The sequence below is a fragment of the Tachypleus tridentatus genome, chromosome 7, assembly GCF_004210375.1.
Source record: "Tachypleus tridentatus isolate NWPU-2018 chromosome 7, ASM421037v1, whole genome shotgun sequence".
In the NCBI taxonomy this organism is placed as follows: domain Eukaryota; kingdom Metazoa; phylum Arthropoda; class Merostomata; order Xiphosura; family Limulidae; genus Tachypleus; species Tachypleus tridentatus.
The window spans coordinates 79,399,034-79,426,402 of record NC_134831.1 but is presented as its reverse complement, the minus strand read 5'-3'; the positions used below and the strand labels follow the sequence as shown (position 1 = coordinate 79,426,402).

The window sequence follows — 27,369 nt, the reverse complement described above, 5'->3', positions numbered from 1 at the left end:
TCGTTTATATATAAAATAAAATATCATTTTTTTAAATTAGTTATTTTTTATAGTTACGGAAATAAAGGAATTTTAAACACCTGTTGTTATCCACTTTAAGTTATAAATATCCATGAATGTGGAATAACATCACAACATTTAGCACCTAGTAGAGCGTTTAGCTTATATGAAAGTATTACACGAACTAAACAAGCATTTTAGCAAAGTCTGAAATAAAAGTTTTTCAGGTAATAATTTTATCAATAAGTGGGACTAACTTGTTAAATTTCAAATACGTTTTTTTTGCTCCTTTTAAAAGAGAGATAGAAAAAAGTTGTGTTACAAACCGTATGAACAAACTAGTTTGACTATTAAGAAACAAACTATAAAAGGTCATAAAGCATTACTTTCTCGGTCTACCAATTTCTAAAGGAAACAAATTGTGTTAAACTTAATCCAAAAAAGTTAGAACAAATATAAGGAGGAAGTATTTTTTTCGGAATTATTATTGTCATAAAACAAATGAAAATTACACACTGCTCTAATGAACTTGAAATCACAAAATCTTGTATGTGGCGCCACCTCTGAATAAGAAATTCATATACTGGAATAAAAATAATCACAGTTGTCAGTGTCAGTAGTATTTCATTAATAATACAATAGCAATGAACAATTCTGTGAAACTTAACTTATGAATATTTACACCTGGTTTGTTGCGTAGCTCAAAATATGAATGTTTTTTTTCGTTTTATAGTAATAAAAATCAGAGTTTATTTTCATATGACGCCAATTTTTTAAATTACTAAACTTTCTGTGGTTGGATTAGATATAGGAACAAACTTGCCTATCATAATCGAAATTTATATATTCAGTACAGACTGTTATTAAAGAGTACTCAAAGTACCATCTCTGAAATGTTGTCACAGTTATTAACCTCAAATGAATAATGGTTTCAGTGGTTTAATATACACTTATACATATATTAATAAACAAATCGCATAGTAGATAACGTAATAATTAATTTCAAGTAATATTTGTAACATCAGCTTGTCAGGATAAATACAAAACTTTATATCAATTCGATTATAATTCATGGTTTCTGTTAAGATTTTGTTTAAACACTTAAAGAAGCAGAAAATATTTAGTTTATTATTTTAAAGTTTAATTGCTTGTTTGTTGTTTAATTTCGTGCAATGCTACAAGAAGGCTGTCTGCGCTAGCTGTTCCTAATTTCGTAGTATAAGAGTAAGGTAAAGCAGGTAGTCGTCACCACCCACAACCAACTATTGGGTTACTCTTTCACCAACGAATAGTGGGATTGACCGTTACATTGTAAGGCCCCCACGGCTAGAAGAGCGAGCATGTTTGGTGTAACGGGGATTCGAACCCGCGACCCTCGGTATTACGAGTCTAGTGTCTTAACCACCTTAAAATGTGAACAAAAATTAAAATTAAGAGCAATTGAGCAATGATAGATTTGGAAAAACTACCAACAGCTTTTAAAAGTGTAAGAAGTAATAATTATTTTAATGTTATTCAAACGTGGTACGTTTTATTATCAACGGAAAAATTCAGGCAAGTGTTACTAACTCGAAACTTAATTTACATTTCTTTCATGTAATTTTTCTTCGGTTAGTTCAGCGATAACTTGCAAGGCCTATAACTCTAAAATCAGGTTTCGATATTTGCTGTAGGCAGATCACGCATGATATTTTGCTTATTTGTTTGTTTTTGTATTGTTTTTTTGCTTAACAACAAACAATACTTTTTTTACTGTCCAAATAAAATTGTATGTGTATTAATTGTATTTATTACCAATATTCTTATATTTAATAAGTTTTATACAATTTTTGAAGAGCTGGTTCACTGCATTTGTAATTTGAATAGTTTGTTTATTTGTTTATTGATAATTTACTTTTGTTTTCCTCTCACTTTATGGTATTCAATACGGTCGTACATATAAATATATTATCTGTATTCATTTTTGATATTTTATTTTGTGTATAACTATTTTATTATTCATTTGTATTTGTTGCTCAATGTTTTTACATATATTAGACCAAGTTTTACTGATTTTTTGATTGATACTTGAGAGTTTCTAATTCGTTTTTAAATTTTAAAGTTAAAAATGATCTGAAAATAAAGATGAGAAAATGTAATGTTAATACAGACTATTTATTAAGGTAACTACTAATTTTCTGTCACCCTAGGTACATACTAAATTGGATCACGCAACTAGAATGTTACGTCCATTTTCTTGTGATAAATGTTACTATTAACAAGAACATACGCTATAGAAATAGATAGTGACATTTTTCACCCAAAAGTCAAATGATATCACAAAGATTCAACATCTATAATTTTATAACAGAAGTAACCGTCAACCATGTGGGTAACACTCGTGCTTTGAGAAGAATTGTATACGTGTTTTCAGCGTATAAATCAATGCTTTATTAGCCAGGAGCAGAATGATTTACAGTTATTATCAACACATTGAGAGCTCTATAGTAAAGCCACCCAACATGATAAATCAGCATTAAATGCTATATTTATTGCACTATGTTCAATTGGTGCTGATAGTTAAATCTAAATAGTCATATAAAAATAAAAGGCCCTGGTTTTAACAATATTAAATTTAAGTATGTAACGTTTGACGTTCTTTGAGATTTTTTTTCGAAAATTAAAAGTAACTCATTAGAAATATAAATGTACAACTTGCATTCATATTTGAACTGTAATTAGTAATAATCTTAATTCATATATATATATATAATTAAAACTTATAAACTTACTTTGACTCCTCTACTGTAGATAAGATTTAATATTATATAATTTTTAATCACACCAGAATTATTTTTGTATTTAAGAATATTTGATGTGTGCTGACATGGTGATTGTGGCGCTTAACTTGCGTTGAAAAGAAGGATGGCAGTCAGATATCAACACATGCCACTATAAGGAGTTTATCATGTTTTTCTAACCCAATCACTTTAAACTTGCGAGTATTAATGATTAGTCAATGTTTATTTTAGCTATTTTAACCGTATGGTTAACTACAGATTAAAACAATCCATCAGTACAATATTTAAAATTATATCATCTAGACTATTTTGTATATATTCTCGGTACAAGCTATTTAATCTGACAGCCACATAAATCACGTCTCTATTTTTCAAAGTATTCATAATATCAGTGATATGTCTTATTTTTAACAGACGAAAAATAGTGTAAAGTGTTCAGCTTTAGTATTTTAAATCCAACATTTTTGTTCTGTAACAGTGGAGTTTAGATTTAAAAAGAAAATGAATTAATTAAGTCTTCAGTGCTAATTACTACTACAGTTACTACAAAAATTTAGCTTAGACTTTTGACACAAAATAGAAATTCATTGTATAAATATTATTGGGTAAAGTCTTTAGTTACAGTGATATAAATTCTAATTATATCACATGCATCTGCAAATCTCACGAAGTAAGAGTTGAAATTAAAAATGAATTTAATTTCTTTGAATAATTTCCTCTTTAGGAAGGAAGTACATAATTTCCTATGTATATATATATATTCATTATATACAAATTTTTCACTCATTATATACATATATTCCTGCCTAATTTTCTATCATTATTTACTTTTGTAGTATCTGTTTAATTATTACCTTATCATTTCTTCTTTCATTCTTTTACAAATTCTTCAACATACATGTATATTTTTTTTTATTTGACCTTTTATTCTATTCTAAACCCTCTACTTCAACCCAGCTTTCTTTCTTCATCAATCTGTTTATATACTTTCCTTATTAATTTTGCATCTATTTATATTCCCACGCATGCCATATATATATTTTTTTTCCTATATAGCCTCTATATTTCTGATGGCTCAGCTGCAAGTCTAAGTGACGTACAACGTTAAAACCCAGTGTTCGACATCTACAGACATCTAAAGTGAACAGAGAACAGATAGCTTATTGGATAACTTGTATTTAACAACATACAAACATTTTTGTTTAAACTTTCTGCATTTCCGAACCTCTTAGCTCCTTCTTTTGTCTGTTCTCTATAAATATTTCGGCATCTAAATTTAGTATATTATATTAAATATTGCATATTTTATATATGTTATTTTTCTTTTTGTCACAAATATTAAATCTACCCAATTTCTTTATTTATATATTTATAATATGCCCATTAAATAGATTGATAACTGAATTTAGTATATTATATTAAATATTACATATTTTATATATGTTATTTTCTTTTGTCACAAATATTAAATCTACCCAATTTTTTTATTTATATATTTATAATATGCCCATTAAATAGATTGATAACTGAATTGTGTTTGATGCTTGACTCTTTTTTATCTCATTATATAGCTCACATAACTGGTATATATTTTATACATGCTGTAGTTTCAAAATCTGTCAGCGTTCTCTTATTCCAGTTCTTATTTATTATTACTATTAGTTTTACATCTCTTGTTATTCATTCCTTTACTTCTGGAATACATCCCTGAATGTTCCTCTTACGTTGTATTTCCGCATCAATATTCCACTACAAAGTTAGGTTTATTCCTATCTATTTCGTACAACTACTCTACAACTTCTTTACCTTGTCTTCCTTATGTCTTCCCCATATTTATAGCCCATACATTACAACTGATCCAACTAACATAGCAAAGAGCTGAAGTTTCAACCTAAGTTTCCACTTTGTTATACTTAAAAAGGACTGCACCTTTCAACATTCTTGTTTCACATATTCCTTTTATATACTGCTACTTCTAAACTAATATCCTAATTTTTATATTTTTTATTCTTACATTTCAATTTCTTATTTCTTCCCGTCTCTCTTTCAATTAGATGTATCTGAATTATTTAAATCCAGTATTATTATTTTTTTATCTACATAGAACAATTTTCCTTAATAAAATGAACATCGATCATTCCTGAGATGTATTATGGTGAATTTTAAGACATTGAAGTCATTTCCACATCTTCAGAGGACAACACGTTTATTGAAACTTATGCAGCATTTATATACTTTCCAGATATTGTTTGGATTCCATAGTGGACAACACGTTTATTGAAACTTCTACAGTCATATACTTTCCAGATATTGTTTGGATTCCATAGCGGACAACACGTTTTTTGAAACTTCTACAGTCATATGCTTTCCAGACATTGTATTGAGAATTTCAACATTTCTCAGGAAATTGCTTTGTATAACTAAAATTTACTTCCAGGAGTGTTATTTTGAATAGATTTTAAATCTGTAACTTGCTATAATAAATCAAATTATAAGAATATAAGTCCGAGAGTTGGTCACTATTTCATCATTTCAAACATCATGAAACTTTATTCATAAGAAACACCTTTCATTAAGACTACAGATGGTAAAGAAAGTTACTAAAATGATTTTGGAGTCTTACCAAAGGTGTTACAGTCTCTTTTGCCATATACAGTCATGTTCTATCTGATCACCATGCATATTGTTAATAGTCCTGTAGCACAGTTTTTCTGCCAAGTGAAACAGATATAAATATGAAAAAAGTGAAAATAAAATCACAATCAAACAGTCTTTTGTATTAAACGTGTATAAGATATTATATTCGTTATTTTTATGAACATCTTTAACGTAAAGCTTAAATATATATTCGTTGCGCTACGTCGTGTTGAATGTATATCTCCCCCTTTTACAATATGTTTAGAAAGTCTCCAATTTCTTTGCTTGTAACGAGAAATTACTTCAACCATGTTCGTCTGTTAAAGATCTGCTTGGAAAGAACGTTATAAACTGTATTTATATAGTTTAGTATAAAATAACTGCTAGTATTTAAAAGTTAGAAATTAAATTATTTTCCTACTTAAGAATCGCCATGTTTTTTGCTATTCAGATAATTTTGCCCCCCCCCCCGCTAGTACAGCGGTAAATCTACGGACTTAAAACGCTAAAATCATGGGTTTGATTCCTCTCGGTGGGCCCAACAGCTAGCCCGATGTGGTTTTTGCTATAAGAAGATAACACACACTCAGATGATTTTATATTTTTGTATCATAAATGCATGCTTAAAAACCAGATGTGATATGATCTTGAGATTGGTTGATTATATGTTAAAACTATTATGACGTACTTACTAAAAATAAATTAAAAACGTGCTTCATCATATAAAAAATGGTCCTCAGATATTTTCATAAACTTTATGATATCGAAATTAAAGAAGTTGCGAGTTTCTATATCTTCTCGTATGCAGATTACCCCTTTTTTCCATTTCTAAGAAACGTTTGACTGGTTTTCTTGACCGTCTTAAGCATTAAAATACATTAACAAATTTTACGATGCTGCCTTTGTTGGGGTTTTCCCATACCTTACTTAAATCTAAGACTCCGCCTTCAGATTCGGTATTCCCCCTAAATAAACGCCTGTGACATAACAATATATCGCTTTAATTGCAAGAACACTTTACCCTGCATGATATAACTCAATAAGTTTCTAAATTCTTTTATCCTTGAACTATGAATGCGTTGTTTTGTTTTGTAAGCACAAAACTAAACACTTGTCTATTTGTGCTGTACGCACCGCGAGTGTCGAAACCCTATTTTAGTGTTTATAATCCATTAGACTTGCCTCTGAACCACTGAGTACCTTTGAACAATATTCGTGCCTGTATTATACGAAAGCATAAGTTAAGTGTGTCTACAATTCATAAAAAGAAAAGTCGATGATGTACGAGCTAGTGATATTTCTAAGGCTTTGAATACATGACAGCTTTAACAAAAAGTCGGTACTGTAACAAACATTTATTTTAGTGCACTATTTTGTCGATAGATGGGTATGAAACATTTAGTGTATTATTCGATCAAAAAATAATCGTAATGTATTTTACATAGTTTCTGTTGCCGCCATTAAGTATGAACCTAAAATACTCGAACTTTTCTAAGTGAATTTCTTTTTTCTACTTTTAATTACTCTACGTAAGTTTCTTTTTCTACTTTTAATTACTCTACGTAAGTTTCTTTTTCTACTTTTAATTACTCTATGCCTATTTTTTTTCTACTTTAATGACGCTGTGTGAATTTCTTTTTTCTACTTTTAATTACTCTATGCGAATTTCGTTTTCTGCTTTTAATGACGCTGTGTAAATTTTTTTCTACTTTTAATTTCGCTATGTAAATTTCATTTTTCTGCTTTTAATTTCTCTATGTAAATTTCTTTTTTCTACTTTTAATTACTGTATGTAAATTTCTTTTTCTACTTTTAATGACGCTGTGTAAATTTCTTTTTTCTACTTTTAATTACTCTACGTAAAATTCTTTTTTTATACTTTTGATTACTCTCTGTAAATTTCTTTTGGTTTACTTTTAATTACTCTATATCAATTTCTTTTCTAGTTTTAATCACTGTAAATTTCTTTTTTATACTTTTAATTATTCTATGTAAATTTATTTTTTCTATTTTGAATTAATCTTAAATTTGATTATTATTTATACCATTTATTTCAATAATTTTCATATTTGACATTTGTGGTTTCTAATAATGTGTTTTATTGTGCGTGTTCTCTTATAACAAAGCCACACTAGGCTATCTGCTGATCCACCGAGGGGAGATTTCTACTGGTTCCAACGATCTAAATCACACATTTGTTCCATGTCATTATACTCTTTGTAATAAAATTACACTGATATGGGAAGTGTGTGGGGGTATGGGGGGCGTAATCGGTGTACCTGTGGCGCACATTCCCTCGATTCGCTCGGTCAAATACACCTTAGGACCCCACCTTTAATTCCATCCTACACCTCTGAATTACTCATGAAAGCCAGAAAAAAGGCGGAAAATAAACCAGATATGGAAACATATGTTGCAGTAAATAATTAATATACTTTAATATTTTATTGATGGTACTATTTAGTAGTATTAATTTAGTAGTAATAGTTCCACCTCAATGTTATAAACACATAACTAAAAAAAGTTATTATAATTAGTGAGTTACAAAACTGGATCTTTAACATAATTTTAAACATGCATGAACTTTATTTTGTCTTATTAATTCACATGAAAATACTTTTCGTTTATTTCATTCCAGTATCACTTTAGTCTGGTGGAAATGGATATAAATGGAAGGTTAATATCACTTTTACATTGTGTCTCAGTACGAATTCTGTTTAATGTGGTTGAAGTGGATATAATGGAGTATTTTGTATCTCCATTAATATGCATCACCAGCATCTAACGTTAGTTTATAAAAATTACGCATGAAACCTGGTTTTAAAAGTTAAAAAATGCAGCAATCGAAATTCCTGTAAACAATTTATTTCGAGATTTGATAAAATGAAAAAAACCTCAAACACCTTTGACTTAGGTGACGATTAATTTTCACGCTGGGCCTTCATGTGCGATTTCAGTATTACCAGTTTATATATTGAAACTTATTAATACCTTCATCATAAAACGTGGCTCAACGATATGTTTGAAAATTTACAACCGTAAACATAGAGATTCGATCCTGTGGTGGACACAACGTAGATAACACACCGAATAACTTTGCACTGAAAAACGTCCCCCCCTCCCATGGGTCAGTGATGAATTACTGCATTGTTCAGAAGAAAATAAAATAAATACAAGAAGTAATAAACATCAATAGTGACTGTGAAAGTTACCAAACCTATCAGAATCTATATCTATAACAAAGACTTCAAAAATGAAAATAGACACTCAAGTTTCAAAGAACAATCTTTATTCTGGAACCACACGTAATCCTGCAAAAATGTTAGTGACGTTAATACTTTGTGGTGGAATCTTTTTTTTTGCGCAGGACAGCACAAGATCAGCAATTCCGACAAAGAATTCAAAATGGAGGCAGTCGGGAAGTGAATTTACTCTGATTGGTTAGACCATGGAGTAGTTGTGACGCCCTTTCCACCTCAGAAAACGTCTATTCGCTTAAGTCAAGTCTTTGTTTACGTTTCCATAGAGACTATTTATGTTTGGTGAATCTCATGCCTAATTTTTATGTTCGAAACTATTCACGTAATAATAATACACAAAATATTAAACATGAAGAAATATAATACTCCGCTGGGCAATGTTACTGATTACTCTTTCAACCCTGGTGGTCAGTAAGTAACATCACACACAATTACATTTTTGAATGCTGTCTCCTAATATGTGGGGTTTCGAGTATAGCCAAGGCAATCACTAGTCCTACCTTTGACCACAACAACAAAATACGAATCAATTCATAAAGATATTATAAACAAAATCAAGTCATATACAACTCGATTCATTATCCTGAGTTTGGCATGGTTGAGTCACTCAAATCAGACAAGTCATATACAACTCGATTCATTATCCTGAGTTTGGCATGGTTGAGTCACTCAAATCAGACAAGTCATATACAACTCGATTCATTATCCTGAGTTTGGCATGGTTGAGTCACTCAAATCAGACAAGTCATATACAACTCGATTCATTATCCTGAGTTTGGCATGGTTGAGTCACTCAAATCAGACAAGTCATATACAACTCGATTCATTATCCTGAGTTTGGCATGGTTGAGTCACTCAAATCAGACAAGTCATATACAACTCGATTCATTATCCTGAGTTTGGCATGGTTGAGTCACTCAAATCAGACAAGTCATATACAACTCGATTCATTATCCTGAGTTTGGCATGGTTGAGTCACTCAAATCAGACAAGTCATATACAACTCGATTCATTATCCTGAGTTTGGCATGGTTGAGTCACTCAAATCAGACAAGTCATATACAACTCGATTCATTATCCTGAGTTTGGCATGGTTGAGTCACTCAAATCAGACAAGTCATATACAACTCGATTCATTATCCTGAGTTTGGCATGGTTGAGTCACTCAAATCAGACAAGTCATATACAACTCGATTCATTATCCTGAGTTTGGCATGGTTGAGTCACTCAAATCAGACAAGTCATATACAACTCGATTCATTATCCTGAGTTTGGCATGGTTGAGTCACTCAAATCAGACAAGTCATATACAACTCGATTCATTATCCTGAGTTTGGCATGGTTGAGTCACTCAAATCAGACAAGTCATATACAACTCGATTCATTATCCTGAGTTTGGCATGGTTGAGTCACTCAAATCAGATTTATTCTTGAACGGCAGAACTTTTCTTTTACTGCAGACTTTAAACTCAATACTTATAAATGCATGAAGTAAACTTACGCCAATAACCAATTTAAGTATCACAATGTTTATCTCAGGTTAGTGTAATATTTTTCTTTATCGTACTCAATGAAGCATTAGTCATACACTAGTGAAACAGATAAATCAACAAGTGATTAGAAGTTAGAGATGTAACCGATTACGGTTTCCACTATAATCCTATATTCTAGCACTCTTTCACGCATTTTTTTTTACTTTCATAACATTTAACTGTTAAGTGTGTTACTGTTGTTTCGTCTTTCAACTTTTCGTATGTGGTATTTTTTAGCCATATAAATAATGTTGGATTCCATGACAACGTATTATCACATGTTCAACACTAACTCAGTTAGAAGTGAACAAATACCCTAAAGGCATACAACAAGTAAATTTATTGCCATAACCAACTACTTCTGCGGTTAACCATGCCACGTTACATTCATCCAAGGATGAATGCTATAGTACTTCTAATGCAGTAGTAAACGTAGTTCCTTTGACGAATCTCATGAAATATTTCCTCCATTTAACGTTCAAGAGTTTCTTTGCTGCCAAAAAATATTTCCCTGTGGATGGACGATATCTATTCCAGTTAATCTACATCATATACTCTTTTTCTCTCTTTCTGTTACAAGTTGGCAAATTTAATCGACTATGTTGCACTAAATATTCTGTAACTTTGTGCTTAACTCCAAACAAACAACAAACAAACAAAAGATTTGATTACATCGCTCCAGACTAATGTTGATCTGGAAACACCTAATTTAAAGTGGTTTGACTGACTATTTTCACAGTTTATGGTCTTCTTCATTACGTTATCTGATTCTGAGCTGAGGTGAGTTCTAGCAGTCCTAAATCAGATGTTATGAATGTCCATACCTAAAGCAAACATTTCAAATTCTAACAAGATATTTGCTAGTATGATAATTTTTCATGGAGTTGTTGACAAGCCTTGTGTATAAACCTCATTCTTACTAATTAAACAGCAACTGGTATAACTGTAGATGCACTCTTGAAGTTGCACAGCATTATGTTCAGTCACAATTGACGGTTTTCTTTCTTCATTATGGAACACAAATTAAAGCTAACACCTCAAACTTCATTGTCTCTGACATAGCCTCAATGGGCATCAGAATTTCCCGATTTTGAAATGTTGTTATTCAGTTGATAAGCCCTCAGGAAATATTCTATAAGGATATTCTTCTAATCTGTTACATCCACATCTAATAATGCCAGATAAATAATATAAGCTGGTAAAGTCTCTCCAAGTGCATGACATGTGGTATTTAATTCAAGTTTCGAATTGTCTCTATTTTCCATAATATGGAAAATGTAATAAGGCTCTCCATTCAGGTGTTCAATAGTATTCAAACATAGCCAACAGGACACAGTGTGTAGCGTTTTCTGCCATGCAGTTGTCCACGCAATAACCTATCCGAAAAACCTTAGGAATTAGTTATAATCATAATTTGCTGTTCCATTGAATAATAGAGTATTATTGTTTTACCTCACTTTTCCTTGCAGCGAGGAAAGCCATTATTTGTCAAGTAGCAAAATCTGAAATAATACTATAAATAGCAAAGGAAAATAATCTTTACAGCTTTGTCGTAACACAAGGTATATATACTGAACAGATAGATACTGCACTGTCTTCTCAAGTACATATATAATTTCAGCTAATATTATTACATTACGATGAGGCACAAGTTATCTGCAACCATTCCATGTTTGGGAAACAAGTTCACCTATGTCTTCCTTTAGTCTCTCATATTTAACACCATTAGGCAATCAACAAATGCCAGCCAGTAGATTGTATTCATCCGTTGAGTGTTCTCTACTACTTCAATAGATGTTTTAATCCAAAGATGAGTAACAGGCTTACTGGGCAATGAGACCTAATAAAAATCGCATAATTTCGACTGGTTAACGTTGCTGATTATGTGATATGCCCAATATCATAAACAATACTTTCTTTTGGAGAATTAATACCAAACAACATATCGTGGAGTGAATACACTTTAGAATTCCTTTTCATATTTGGTAAATTCTCCGAGTACATCCCACAACAAGTACACGTTTGTTCACTTTTTGCATAATGATTTTCTTAGCATCTGAAATGAGGTAAGAAACGAAAAGAAAGCATTGGCAAAAAAAAAAAAACTACAGAGTCACAAACACATACACACATTTTAAATTAATGTTTAATCGAGGCACCGACTTTGTTCAATATAGCTGCGGCCCGGCATGGCCAAGCGTGTTAAGGCGTGCGACTCGTAATCTGAGGGTCGCGGGTTTGAATCCCCGTCGCATCAAACATGCTCGCCCTTTCAGCCGTGGGGGCGTTACAATGTGACTGTCAATCCCACTATTCGTTGGTGAAAGAGTAGCCCAAGAGTTGGCGGTGGGTGGTAATGACTAGCTGCCTTCCCTCTAGTCTTACACTGCTAAATTAGGGACGGCTAGCACAGATAGCCCTCGAGTAGCTTTGTGCGAAATTCAAACAAACAATATAGCTGCTGTTTCAGTCTTTAATGGATTATTAAATGAACAGATAGTCCATTACTGCAATAGCCAAAGACACACAGGATTCAGCTGGACAAATTTGGCAATACAAGAGGTGTTTGGAAAAATGTATTGTATATGAAATTCAATGGGCACTATAAGCAAAATCTTCATTGTTACAACTACAAAATGAAAATAAAAATACAAAACTCATTGAAACGGAAAATAAACCACTGAACAAAATGGTTCTAAAAAAGTTACATGAAAGGTTAAAAAAAAATTAAACTTAAAATTGAATAGAACAAGAATTTCATATTGATTAAGTTGACAGGATTAACAGCCGTCTCGTGACTGATTAGAAAACTGATACGAACTTTCTATCTCAGTAAATGGCACAGAACCAACCAACAAGATAGTAAGTCTATTTCAGAGCCAAGTTTAATATGTTGTATCTTTATCTGCTTGTTCTAGAGGCAAATAGAAAAATAAATAACTGCTGTTGATACAGTTGATATTGCAACAAAACTTACAGACCTGAAAAAGACCTTCACAGGTGTACAAAAAAATATAGGTGTTTTTGTAACTCGTATATCAACATTTAGGAAGTAAAGAGGTTTTGTACATAAACTTGAATATATAAGAATGCATATACCTATAACTTATATACCAAATGGTGAAATAGCTCGAATAAGGTTAACAATTTCATGACTATTAAGCTGTGGTACATTTAATACAAATTAACGCATATATAAGTTTTATTTTTCTAATTAAAGTGTTTTATATATAATGGTTAATTTACTTTAATTATACGTATCATGGTTTCATCCTTTGTCGTTCAGTGAATCTAATAATGCATATTCAAATAACTGTCACGTTGAAATAATTTTGTGTATTAAAACTCCATTACCAAGCAAATTACTAAAACACAAGACTGAGAGATAATTCTATCTTTACATCTAAGAAAGTGTCTCATTCAACTTTAAATTGGCCGATTACGACAAGCTCGTCCTTAATGCTTGAGAATTGCAACAAGATGCATTTTTTTGTGTTACTGAATATTTGTTTCGGATATCCTCCCAAAACTACCTCAGTTAACTGTTTCTAGTTTTAAACTGATGAACCAGAGAGTTTGTTTGTTTCTGAATTTCGCGCAAAGCTACTCGAGGTCTATCTGCGCTAGCCGTCCCTAATTTAGCAGTGTAACACTAGAGGGAAGGTAGCTAGTCATCACCACCCACCGCCAATTCTTGGGCTACTCTTTTATCAACGAATAGTGGGATTGAGCGTCACATTATAACGCCCCACGGCTGAAAAGGCGAGCATGTTTGGTGCGACGGGGATGCGAACCCGCGACCCTCAGATTACGAGTCGCACGCCTTAACCCAGCTGGCCATGCCGGGTCCTGAATGAAAACAAAAAGAGCTAATCAACAGCACCAATTACAAATGTTATAATAGGATTTGACTGTCATTCTTATTAAACATCTGGAGTACTGAACACAACGGGGCATGAACTACAACTCATGTATTCAAAGTTAGGCACACTAATAAATTGGCTACGTCTAGTCCTTTACTGAATGATACACAGCTGTTTTATAACAGATCTATCTTAGGCAAAGAGTTCCAAACTAAACATTAGAAACAGACTTACTTCGACTACATGTAAAGAGAGTTTTTATCTTAAATGTTTAGCTTATTAATGTACGATCAGTTATTAAATATCATAACACTTTCACATACAATAAACTTTAAACCAACTCTCAACATTATTTGAAGAAGGGTTTTTTAATGAATATTGTGATACATTTTAACAAAGATAATTTTCAATAATTGTGCTATAACAGATGTATAGGTCGCTTGAAACAGCGATATATGATAATTATCTGGGCAACTGACACACACAAAGTAAGTAGCGCATATTTTTTTTTTTTTTCAGTGTGATACTTAGTCACATGGAAAAAGTTTTCCAAAGCTGTATGAATTACGTTGTAAAATGTATGGGTTTCTTATGTAATGTCTCACGCTGGGACAGCAGTAAGACTTCGGATTTACATCGCTAAAATCAGAGCTTCGATTCCCAAGGTGGACACAGCAAATAACCCGATGTGGCTTTGTTATAAGAAACACACACGCTTAATATAATTTCTCCATAATTATTTTTTATATTTAATGTGGGTAATACGTGGATATTTCAAAAATTCTTTACCTTGCCCATTGTAGGCAAAAACTAGCAGGTCGTAATTACTTAACAGAGGTCCTCAAGCAACCCATTAATTAACTGACAAAAGGAAAACATTTATGTTTCACTCACGTTTCTTTTTAGGTCCCATTTTATACTAATACTCCTAGAAGAAACATAATCTTTCGGTAAATAAATGACTAGATATACAAGCTTGTAATAAAAACTGCAAATTTTACTTTAGACTAACAGACAACTGGACATATTAAATTCCATTCAGAATACCCAGTTGTAATTAACATAATGAAATAAAAGTTTGCGGTGGATGATAATGACTAGTTGCCTTCCCTCTAGTCTTACACTGCAAAATTAGGAACGGCTAGCACAGATAGCCCTCGAGTAGCTTTTTGCGAAATTCAAACCAAACTAGTGACGTTTGAATAATGATTATTAATTGTAACAAGATATAGGAACTGAGTGTTTGGCGTGTTTATAAGCCTGTTTTATTTGTCATTTTTACCTCCTGAAGTACAATCACGTAAAACAAAAAAAAAATATATGTTTACATTTCAAGATTTTCCTTCAGATTTAAATAGTAATAAAAAAGATTTGGCTTTCATTTCTCTACGTTATTGCTTTTTAAATATGAGAACTGTAGAGACACTTTTATGTCTGTAAAAGGACACTTGCAATGCTTTCTATGCAATACACAACATCATTAGGAAGTATGTTACAACGTTAGAGTTTGTAATAGCGATTTTACTGATTTATTTTACATTTTCCTTTAGGGAAAATCCCTACTTCCTCTGCTATGTTCATTCTGTTAGATGGCCTCGCTCCAAAAAATAACGACAGTAGACTCGTGTTCTACTACATGAGCCGTCATTTGAAAATCGCCAGGTACTATCGATAGAAAAATTGCTGTCATTTAGTGGCGACACCTATCATAACTCAAACAGGTTATCAAGTGTATTGTCTTCCTGATCATTTCTTTAAAAAATCTCATCACAAAAGTACATAGGAAAATAAAGTATCCTATAGAGTAGCAAACTATATGATTTAATAGACGCGTTTATAATATTTGAAAGGCTTACTTTGAAACTTGTTTAAATCCTTCTCTATTGAGGTTTTCCTCTCGACAAAAAAAAAGTTGTTAAATGTAAATATAAACTACAAACTATTATTTGCTTACAAAAAACACTACAAGAAGTGGAATACGTAAATGAAATATCTTTAAAGTTTTTTGTCCTGTATGTTAGTATTAATGTTAAAAGTAACAAGGGTAAAGATTTTGAATTTAGACCTTTGTCAAATACTAAGCTTATTCAAAGTTATTATTCCATATTGAAGAATTACATGGAGGGTGAATGATAATGAATACCCAAATGTTAGTCACAACTAAAAATAAAAATATTAAATGTATTTTCCTATTTCCGGAAAGATTTGTTTTGTTTGTTTTGGAATTTCGCACAAAGCTACTCGAGAGCTATCTGTGTTAGCCGTCCCTAATTTAGCAGTGTAAGACTAGAGGGAAGGCAGCTAGTCATCACCACCCACCGCCAACTCTTGGGCTACTCTTTTACCAACGAAAAGTGGGATTGACCGTCACATTATAACGCCCCCACGACTGGGAGGGCGAGCATGTTTGGCGCGATTCGGGCGCGAACCCGCGACCCTCAGATTACGAAGCGCACGCCTTAACGCGCTAGGCCATGCCAGGCCTTTCCGGAAAGAAGTGTTTCCCCTCCGTTGTATCAGTGACAAGTTCACAATAAAACCCAGGGTTCGATTCCTTGTGATGACCACAACGCAGATAACTCATTGCCTAGTTCTGCGCTATGAAAAATACCAACGGTAAGCAGTATTATTCTTCAGATCACAAAACACAGTCTTACAGTTACAAAGGTATAAATAATGGATTAAAAGTTAGAAAATCGATGTGCAATAGTATTAGCAAACATAGCCAGCTGGTTAGGGCGCTCAACTCTCACTCTGAGGGTCGCGGGATTGAATCCTTGTCATACAAAACATACTCGACCTTTCAGCAGTAAGAGCATTAGTATGCGACGGTCAATCCCACTATTTGTTATTAAAAGAGTATTCCAAGAGTTGGTGGTGGGTAGTGATGACTAGTTGTCTTCCCTCTAGTCTTACACTGCTAAATTAGAGACGGCTAGCGCAGATAGCTCAATTGTAGCTTTGTGTGAAATTCAAAAACAAAAAATTATTGTTTGTTGTTAAGCACAAAGTTACACAATGGGATAATTGTGTTGCGCCCACCACGGGTATCGAAACGAGGTTTTTATTCTTATAAGTCTTCGGACTTACCGCTGAGATATTAGTGAGCATAAAATTAGTTATGGAACCAAATATATGATGTCCGCAGTGGGCAGAGCATAGACAGCCCATTGTGTAGCTTTATAATTGAGAGCAAACAGACAATTACAAAATGAAAGAATGAGCTCAAACTATTTTTTGATACATATATTGATCATCAAAATGGTAAAATGAGCTACAGCCAATACCATAAACCATCTAATAAAAAATTATTTGTGCACATGAACAGTTTTAAATTGATACAGTTCAAAATTAATCTCCTAAAAGTCTTAGTGAATCTGGAATGTAAATTGTCGAATACTTTTAGTCGCTTACATTATAAATTAAAGAGAAACACGAAAGTTCTCAAACTAAATATTTGCCCTACCAAAAGCCTTTAAAATCAATTGAACTTCTCTGTAGCTAAGAAAATTGATTAGTTCAAAGCATTACCAAATATTTTTTACCATACATTCAAATGTACAATTATCATACAAGGAAAAGTATGAAGGAAATTTCAAAGATTTATTGTCCTCATATTAATTTGAAGAAGTTTTTATATATCATTTAATACTAAGAATATTTTTATTATATTTGTTTGTTTGGGAATTTCGCACAAAGCTACTCGAGGGCTATCTGTGTTAGCCGTCCCTAATTTAGCAGTGTAAGACTAGAGGGAAGGCATCTAGTCATCACCACCCACCGCCAACTCTTGGGCTACTCTTTTACCAACGAATAGTGGGATTGACCGTCACATTATACACCCTCACGGCTGGAAGGGCGAGCATGTTTAGCGCGACGCGGGCGCGAACCCGCGACCCTCGGATTACGAGTCGCACGCCTTCGCGCTAGGCCATGCCGGGCCCTTTTATAATAAAGACCGAGTGCTGAAGACATAGGTCGTTTGTGGTGTTTCCATATAAACGTGTCATGTCACATAATATATATTAGGGATAATAAGCGACTCCAAATGATCGCATAAAAAGAAACGCACAGAATTCGCTGAATCATAATTTAAGTATTTAATAAAATGCCTTGAAGAGTGATGTACCAGTAGTAGCTGAACTATTTTATCATAGCTAAAGATCATAACGAGTGAACTCTATAAGTTAAGAATGCCATATTAATCAAACAGCTTTAACGGAAGTTCATTTTGAATATATTTTTTCAATTATTTTTCTAATGATAACACAGGCCTCCGATGGTTGTATTATTTTGAACTTGTTGCACGTTATGCGGTAATTTCTTTACGTTGAGTCTAGAAATTATATCTATTTTACTCCCTTATACGCACGTTTAGATAAGTGAATCATTTTCTCTGAAATCGGATCACATTTTGCAATGCTTAAGATGTTGACAACTATTGGCTACAAATCCGTGATGACGATAAAACCAACTTGTAGAGAATTATATATTTAAAAACGGCTGGTATGGGTACTGTACAAGCGCTTTCTCCACCAATACCAGCTGTTTTTAAATACATTGGCTATAGATTTCTCTAGACCAATCGCGACGTGAAAGTTTTCTTGATTATTCTAGAACCTATGAGAAACACGCCTCTAGTATATAGACGGTTAACAGGACACATGATATGTATATTCTGGATGGTATTTTCTTGAATGTGCACAATAAAATTATTTTTCTTTTTAATGTTATTTATCCGTTGCTATGGTTGTGTAAATGACCCAAACATATTCTGTTATATTTATGGTACATTTGTGGTAAATGTCATCTAAATAAGGGTGCTCTCTTCCCGTTTGGTAAAAATCCTCAAATGATAGAAAAAGAAAATGAATATTATTTTCGAAACCTGCGTAGGAGTAGGAGGCAGTGTGATAATTTATTTACAAAGTTATTTGTTATTCTTTAAACACACAGCTATACAATGAGATATATGCGCTTTGTCCTCTACACGGAATCGAATCCCGGATTTTTAGCATTTTAAGTTCGTAAAATTACCACTTACCCACTGGAATATTACGAGTTCGAAGTTGTCTAGTGACAAAGTAAGAAAAAATAGAGTTGCACTCTCATCTGAACTGGTATCCGCACAAGGTGGAAGTTATTTGTTATTGTTTTTAATTTCGCGGAAAGCTACACGAGGGCTATCTGCGCTAGTCGTCGCTAATTTAACAGTGTAAGACTAAAGAGAAAGCAGCTAGTCATCACCACCCACCGCCAACTCTTCGGCTACTCTTTTACCAACGAAGAGTGGGATTGAACGTCACATTATAACGGCTGAAAAAGCGGACATGTTTGGTGTGACGGGGATGCGAACGCGCGACTCTCAGATTATGAGTCGAGTGCCTTATCCACCTGGCTAATCCGGGTCCTGAAATGTGCTGAAATACAAAAACAAAAACATGGAGCGTTGGTGATGGTACAAGGGTGTTGTGGACGAATGAATTGAAGTTTGAAATACATAGTTCCAAGCATAAGTTGCATATGTGGTGGAAGAAAGGTGAAATATAATCATTTTAGTGCAGAGTACCTACCATGAATCATGGAGGCAGTATTAGGGCTCGGGGATATTTTTCTACCCAGATGACTGGAAATATTTGCAAGATAGATGGAATAATAGACTAGCTCAAATACCATCAGATACTAATCCGTCATGGTATATCCAGTGCTTTGCATATTAATGATAAAGAATTCTACTACCAAAAATGTAATGGCCCTAACAATTATGCAGCCTATTCAGAAATTACTCAGCTAGGAAAGAATTTGGTAGAGTCATTAACATGATAAAATGGTCCCCATCTGAGCAAATCTGTGATATGATAGACCAAAAATTTGATAATATATTTTATAAGGACAAAGTCGTGTGACTTGACATGTGACTAAGAAATCCATCGAACTACAGTCTAAACTGCAGGTCTTGTTTTAGTTTGTTGATATGTAGTTCATTTAAACTGTCATTCGTTTCCCGCCGTTACAACTGTAAGTCTACGGATTTACAACGCTAAAATCAGGGACTCGATTCCCCTTGATGGACTCAGCAGATAGCCCAATGCGGTTTTGCTACAAGAAAAAACACGCGCACGAACTGTCATTCTATAATTTTCTAATTTTCATATCAAATTTTAAAGCCACTGTACTAGAAAACAAATATAAAATTGTGCAAATAAATTTATTGTATAGCGACATAAAATAGTTTTCTTCTAAATTATATTATTTTAAAATGAACGAGAAGATCGTTTCATACCACCAACATCGTAAAGAGTTATTAAGGACGACGGATTTTATGGTGAACGTGATCTTAAGATTGAGATACGTTCGCATTTTATTGGCGTTTAATTAAAAATGTGCACGACTTTAGAGATATTACTAACTAGAATTTCAACGGAAGATCCAACGATACGTGTAAGTAAAATATACGTTCAGTTTAACTTTGTTATTCTCTGAGTTTAACCCCTTTTTTGGCCCAGCATGGCCAGGTGGGTTAAGGCGTTCGACTCGTAATCTGAGGGTCGCGGGTTCGCATCCCCGTTACACTAAACATGTTCGCCATTTCAGGCATGGGGTGTTTGTTATAATGTTACGATCAATCCCACTATTCGTTGGTAAAAGAATAGCTCAAGAGTTGGCGGTGGGTGGTGATGACTAGCTGCCTTCCCTCTAGTCTTACACTGCTAAATTATGGATGGCTAGCACAGATTGCCCTCGTGTAGCTTTATACGAAACTCAAAAAGGAAAGAAAACAAACTCCTTTCTCGTGCATTAAGTTTTGCTGCTTCTTACCAACAGTCTCGTATGTTGAGCCTTCTGGTTTCTCGTGATCAGAAATCGAAGTATGCAAGATGTTTGTAAGGATCTTTCATTCTGAATTTTATGAATTATTCTGATTTCACCTGTATATTAAGCACTGTTAAATAAGTTGAAAGAACACTGAAATGTACAATTATGTTGCAAAGCGTAGAAAAGTCTAATTTCATTTCTTTAGTATAAGTTTTTGAAATAAAATTAATAACCCTGTGTTGTGAATTTATTATTCGATGCCACAATTTGGAGTAACTGCATCAAGTGTGATATTTATTATTTTACCATTAACATCATAAAATGTAAAAAGTTCATTGCAAAGACATTCCATGATCATTGTTACTTGTGTAAATAATAATTGTTGATGTAACTTGAGTAGCACAAACAAATTATTAGTTTTAGTTTTCTTTCACTGCGGGATAATTTTGAAAGAAATTGTTTGTCTGTGCTAGCCGTCCCTAATTTAGCAGCGTAAGACCAGAGGAAAGGTAGCTAGTCATCACCACCCACCGCCAACTCTTGGGCTACTCTTTTACCAACAAATAGTGGGATTGACTGTTATATAATAACGCCCCACGGCTGAAAAGGCGAGCATGTTTGGTATTACGGGGATACGAACCCGGGACCCTCAGATTACGAGTCGCACGCCTGAACCCGCATGGCCATGCCGGGCCATTGAAAGAAATTAATTTACATTGATGTTTATATATATAGCCCATAACACAAATTTTGTTCCTGGATGGTATGTGTTATTTCTTAATTGCTTATGTTGTAAAAGTACAGAAAATGGCCATTATTCCCTTCAAATTTTGCTTTTGTGACCTGGATAATAAAATTTACAAATTAACCTATTTTCTATGTAAAAACGGGCAAATTTGCGCATTTTCATTTACATAAGGTCTGAATAAAACAACATATGAATCAAGATTTACATGCATTTATACTAAAGTTATGCAAAAATGAACAAAATTGTTTAGAAGTGAGTAGTTTTTCGAGATTTGCAACTGTTATGTAAATCACTTTCATGCATCAGCCCCCAAATATAGTCTCCCATCACGTTTTCATTATACGCTCCCAGGTCACAAAAGCAAAGTTTGAAGAGAAAAATAGGTCTTTTCCATTTACTTTAGACACAAGCAATTGGGAAATAACACTTTCTGCCCAGGAACAAGGAAAAGTAAAAATTTTGTTACACAGTGTAATGAAGAACTGCTGGTGTAAACTAATTCATAAACAGTCCAATATTTAGTGCTTTACGGCTTAGTATTTATCCACTTTTTTATGACAGATAAGACCTGAAATTTAAAATTGTGAATTTTCCAATGTGTTCGTATATATATTCTTTTCCACACTTTTATAACCTTATTTATTTATAGCGAGATGTAAATAATGATAGACAATTGTCACATACTTCAAGTAATTCTAGCTTGTCAGACTAATGCTACTTGTTTCTATGTAAATTTGACATTCATAGTGATAATAAATTAAAGTTTAAAATTACTTTATGCGTCTAGAGATTATAAGACCCTTCCTTCTTCACAAATGTTTCTGAAATAAAATTCATAAATAAAGAAATTGATTTATAGACCTTGAACATCAAGTTTATTTTACCTTCACCTTGTTCGTGCCCTGATGAATCATTTAGAAGAAACCTTTTCGCAAATAGCTGACGAAAGACAAATAAAACATAGGTAAAGTCCCACATGCTTTGAACGTTGATATTTCTTTAAAGTTCAAGTCTGTAAGAGACAAGTTTCTGTAGCTAAACCACCCATTCGTGTGCATTTTAGATTCTGTGGCGTCACCAGGGTCTTACAATATGAGAAAACTAGAAATCTGACTTAACGAACATAATCAAATGAGCTTACGAGAAGTAAATATTACAGTCAGTGTACTGACAAATGCTTCTAGAATGCCATGTGATAAAATAAAAAGCCATATCCATTAAATACAAATGAATTACTCAAAACGATTTTTAAAATATCATTTTAAAGGTGTATCGACCAATTCAAGATGAAGATTATCTCACTGCTCCCTTAAAATATCCTTTTAGAGGTTGTTTTGTTTGTTTAGAACTAAGCACAAAACTACACCGTGAGCTATCTGTGTTCTGCCCATCACGGGTATCTAGACCCGGTTTTTAGTGGTGTGAGTCCGCAGACATGTCGCTGTGCCACTAGGGGATTCATCTTAGAACTCCAGCTATCAACTATAGATGAATTTCAGCACATCATGACCGTGAAAGTTAATAATGGACAGCTAGTAATTAATCACTTGGAAAAATATCTTGAAGATTTAGTTCAAACTAAATAAAATAAAAAAATCTATTAAGATATGTAACTCAAGCCACAGTTAATATAACCAAATAAACCGGGCCGATCCCATATTTTATGGCCCGCCCTTAAGAAATTATAGAAGGCGTCATGGAAACAAGTTTAACTTATTACTAAAGCTTTTACAAGGTTACACTTACTGGATAAAAAATATTCAAAATTTTTTCAGGCCTATCCCTTTGTGAAGAAATCCGCCAATCAGAAGGTGGCAAGAAACCACTTCCACAGATGCTGTGCCCAAAAACTCACTACACCATAGATCTAGATATATATGTTGTCAAGCCAGATTTATATGAGAAAAAGCTTAGTCATTAGTGATGCATCGGTCTAACCAATTACTGAATACAGATTGAACAAATCACAGGTTTAGTTGAAATGGAGGCAGTCTGAAAGCATATTCTGTGAACTATGGATTATTTTTAATTAGTAATTTACGCTGTGTGCAGGTAAATTCGTCTAGCGACAAAGTATATAAAATAAGTTCTTAGAAAATGGATATGATTTGAAATAAAGACTATTTACCACATTTAAACTTGAAAGTTGAAATAACTAAATCCATACATTAAACGATTAGGAAGTGCTAAACTGAATATTTATAATTTAGAAATTTTATAATCATAAAATGTCTACGACTGGATCACCAGTTATTGTATAAGAGGAACGCTTATACCTGTCGCTTATATGAACAACCAGGCTGTTAAACTTTGTAATTTGTTTACAATACAATAACTTTATATACACTATTATGAATGAAGCCGATATTGCCATTCATTCTCTTGTGTGAAAGGTATAGAGGTAGAAAGTACGATAACAATGTCAACGTTAAACCATTATCTATTTAAGTAGATGTTGGAGTAATGTACGTATTACACTGAAGTCGTCGCTTTTAGATGTTGGAGTGCTGTAGTTATAACACTGAAATCGTACCTTTTAGATGTTGGAGCGCTGTAGTTATAACACTGAAATCGTACCTTTTAGATGTTGGAGTGCTGTAGTTATAACACTGAATTCGTTGCTTTTAGATGCTGGAGTAATGTACTTTCTACACTGAATTTGTTGCTTTTAGATATTGAAGCGCTGTAGTTATTACACTGAAATTGTATATTTTAGATTTTAGATGTTGGAGTTATTACACTGAATTTGTAGTTATAACACTGAAATCGTACCTTTTAGATGTTGGAGCGCTGTAGTTATTACACTGAAATTGTATATTTTAGATACTGGAGTGTTGTAGTTATTACACTGAAATTGTATATTTTAGATACTGGAGTGTTGTAGTTATTACACTGAATTTGTTGCTTTTAGATGCTGGAGTAATGTACTTTTTACACTGAAGTCGTAATTTTTAGATGTTGGAGTGGTGTTGTTATTACACTGAAGTCGTAATTTTTAGATGTTGGAGTGGTGTTGTTATTGCACTGAAGTCGTAGCTTTTATATGTTGCAGAGGTCTATTTATTATTATTATGATACCAACATCAAATAACATTCCACATATTTATACATTTTGTAAAAATGTGTAAAACATATTTCGTCGACTATTAGACTTCAGTTTGTTCGTTTTAGGAAAAAGCGACATTAGGCTATTTGTTGTGTCCATGGAGAATCGAATCCCAGATTTAAGGTTATAGATCCGTAGACTTTCCGTTGTTCCATCGAGAGACCCCTATTAATATTATTACCTACTTCTTTAAAAGTAGCTGACACTTTTCTTAATCTGTGAACCTAACAGCACTGTTGTATTTTTAGTCAAGGAAAATCACTCCAATACTTTATATAATAATTTTGTGTGTATGTACATATATATATAGATCTAGAGATAACAAAAACTAAAATATTATATATAGAATAGATACACTGAAATATATACAAGAGCAGATACGGAAGACCACCAGAAGTTTTTTTTATGTCATATATTAAGTAACTTAAACTTACTTCATTCAGGATCAGGCGTGAATCTCCCAGCGGTCTTGCTAGAACTTCAAGAAACCAGTAGTGTTAAAGTTGACCCTTCCACAGATTGCGACATTAAAGACAGATAGGGTGTATTACACCAATATTTATTTTTTCTAGAAGGAAAACAAAGAGAAGAGATTTAAAGCTGCAATAATCCACAAATATTAAACAGCCTGTAGAAAAATGCTTAAGTTTTATTGGTCAAAGCTTTTTTTGAACCAGTAGGGACCATGAGAGGCAAGATATTAAAGATAAACTTTCTACAGCTTTCAGTTAGAGTGGTGTTTGTAGAATTTAAGTATGAGGCTGTTTAGTACAAGTAGAGCCACTGACACCCTACTATAGTGATGGCGTTCTGGAATTTGCCAAATTTAAACAAATGCGCTTTCATCACTCTGTTGCTTCTGGGCATAAATTATAGAAGAAAAAAATCATCTTTCATTGTTATACAAAATCTCAAACAATGGAGCGAATTGTATAAACTAGCAGAAAAAAAAACAGATAGAACCCATATATGCTTAGTGTGACCCTCTCAGGATTGGTTTGTTTGAATTTTGCACAAATCTATACTACAGCTGTCAGGACTAGTCATCCCTAATTTAGCAGTGAAAAACTAGAGTGAAGGCAGTTAGTTATCACCACCTATCTATTACTTTTTTACCAATGAATATTGCGATTTACCGTCACATAACAACGTCCCCACTGCTGAAAGGGAGAGCATGTTTGGTGGAACGGGAATTCTAACCTGCAGCTTTTAGATTGCAAGTCGATTGCATTAACCACTTGGCCACGCTGGGCCATGTGACTTTCTAATAACCAAGATTTCAGTATTGTTGAGTGTTTATGAAGATATTTATGCTGATAAAAACAACATAGGCAGCGAAAGTCAAAGAATGAACTCTAAGTAGTACTTCAAGACGCCTGGATTTAATTTTCTTCTGATTATACACAGAAGCTTGACGAAAACACCACAAAATAAATATTAAATTTTCTTTTCGTGAATTTTTTTGCCTTTAGATATTATGAAGATCTTCAATACATGCGCTAAAATGATTGTTATTGTTTAAGCAAAGCTGCATTAGAGTGTATGCTGTGTTCACTACAGGGAATCGAACCCCTAATTTTAGTATTGCAAATCCTTAGACTTAACTCTGTTCCACCCTGAACACACTGAGAAGGAGCTCAGCATGTAATGAAGTTAAAACACATGCTAACGATTGAATGACCTCTTATTTATACACTATGCACGTGCGCAAACAATAGTGCAAATACTGAGCCAACAGTATCTGGTGGTTAGCGTGTCTCGTTGCAGATTGCAAGGTCCAAGTCTTGAGCTCACAATATACTACTAAAAACACTCCACACTTTAAGATCTGGGCAAGTTAAATTGATAGTCAATTCTGCTATTGTAGTAAAAACAACAATGTAGATGGCAATTTAATTAGAAAATGTATTGTTTGAATCTTGGGGTCTCTGATATGAATGGCTTCCTTCACCTAAGTGTCGCGTAAGGTACCAATAAGATTAAAAATAACTGTATCAGAACCAATTAAGCGCTACGAATTCACAACGTAAATGTAAATTTGTCATATTCTTTATTTACATATTTTTGTCGTTCACTCAGCATTATTTAAATGAGGTTATAAAATTTTGAAACTCATCTAATAAACTATAGAAATTAAGTTTTAAATTAGTTTGAATTTCACGCAAAGCTGCACAAGGGATATCTCCGCTAGTTGTCCCTAATTTATCACTGTAAGACTAGGGGAAAGGCAGCTAGTCTTCACCATCCACCGCCAACTCTTGGGCTACTATTATACCAACAAATAGTGGGATTGACCGTCACATTGCTACGCCTTCACGGCTGAAAAATCGAGTCGAGTGCCTTAACCACCTGGCCATTTAGAACCCCTAGAAACTTTAAACATTCGTAAGATTTCAAAATAAAAGGAACGATTATCGTTAATAATTTACACATGACCATATATTTACTATAACAAACGAAGTTCTTTAGGATGTCTTATAAATTTTTAAACAAATTAACCCTGGTATTTTTAAGCATAAGCTGAGTAAATCTTGTCGAAAGCACGTGGAAGTGTTTTTGCTTAGATGCAACATAAGTCGTAATTATATACTCATTGAAGCAATAACAAGAAGACAGTTTACCCGGTA

The 27,369-nt window shown here is 33.2% G+C and overlaps 1 long non-coding RNA gene across 1 annotated transcript in view; it reads right to left on the bottom strand.

Annotated features, from left to right (window-relative positions):
- The window catches only part of LOC143258033 (uncharacterized), a 45,567-nt gene that overhangs the window by 13,967 nt on the left and 4,231 nt on the right, over positions 1–27,369 (bottom strand). Inside the window, exons 2-3 of the long non-coding RNA XR_013032101.1 lie at positions 25,177–25,310; positions 5,404–5,491 (exon numbers count right to left, since the gene is read on the bottom strand). This is a non-coding gene — a long non-coding RNA (uncharacterized LOC143258033). The remainder of the gene's footprint in view (positions 1–5,403; positions 5,492–25,176; positions 25,311–27,369) is intronic.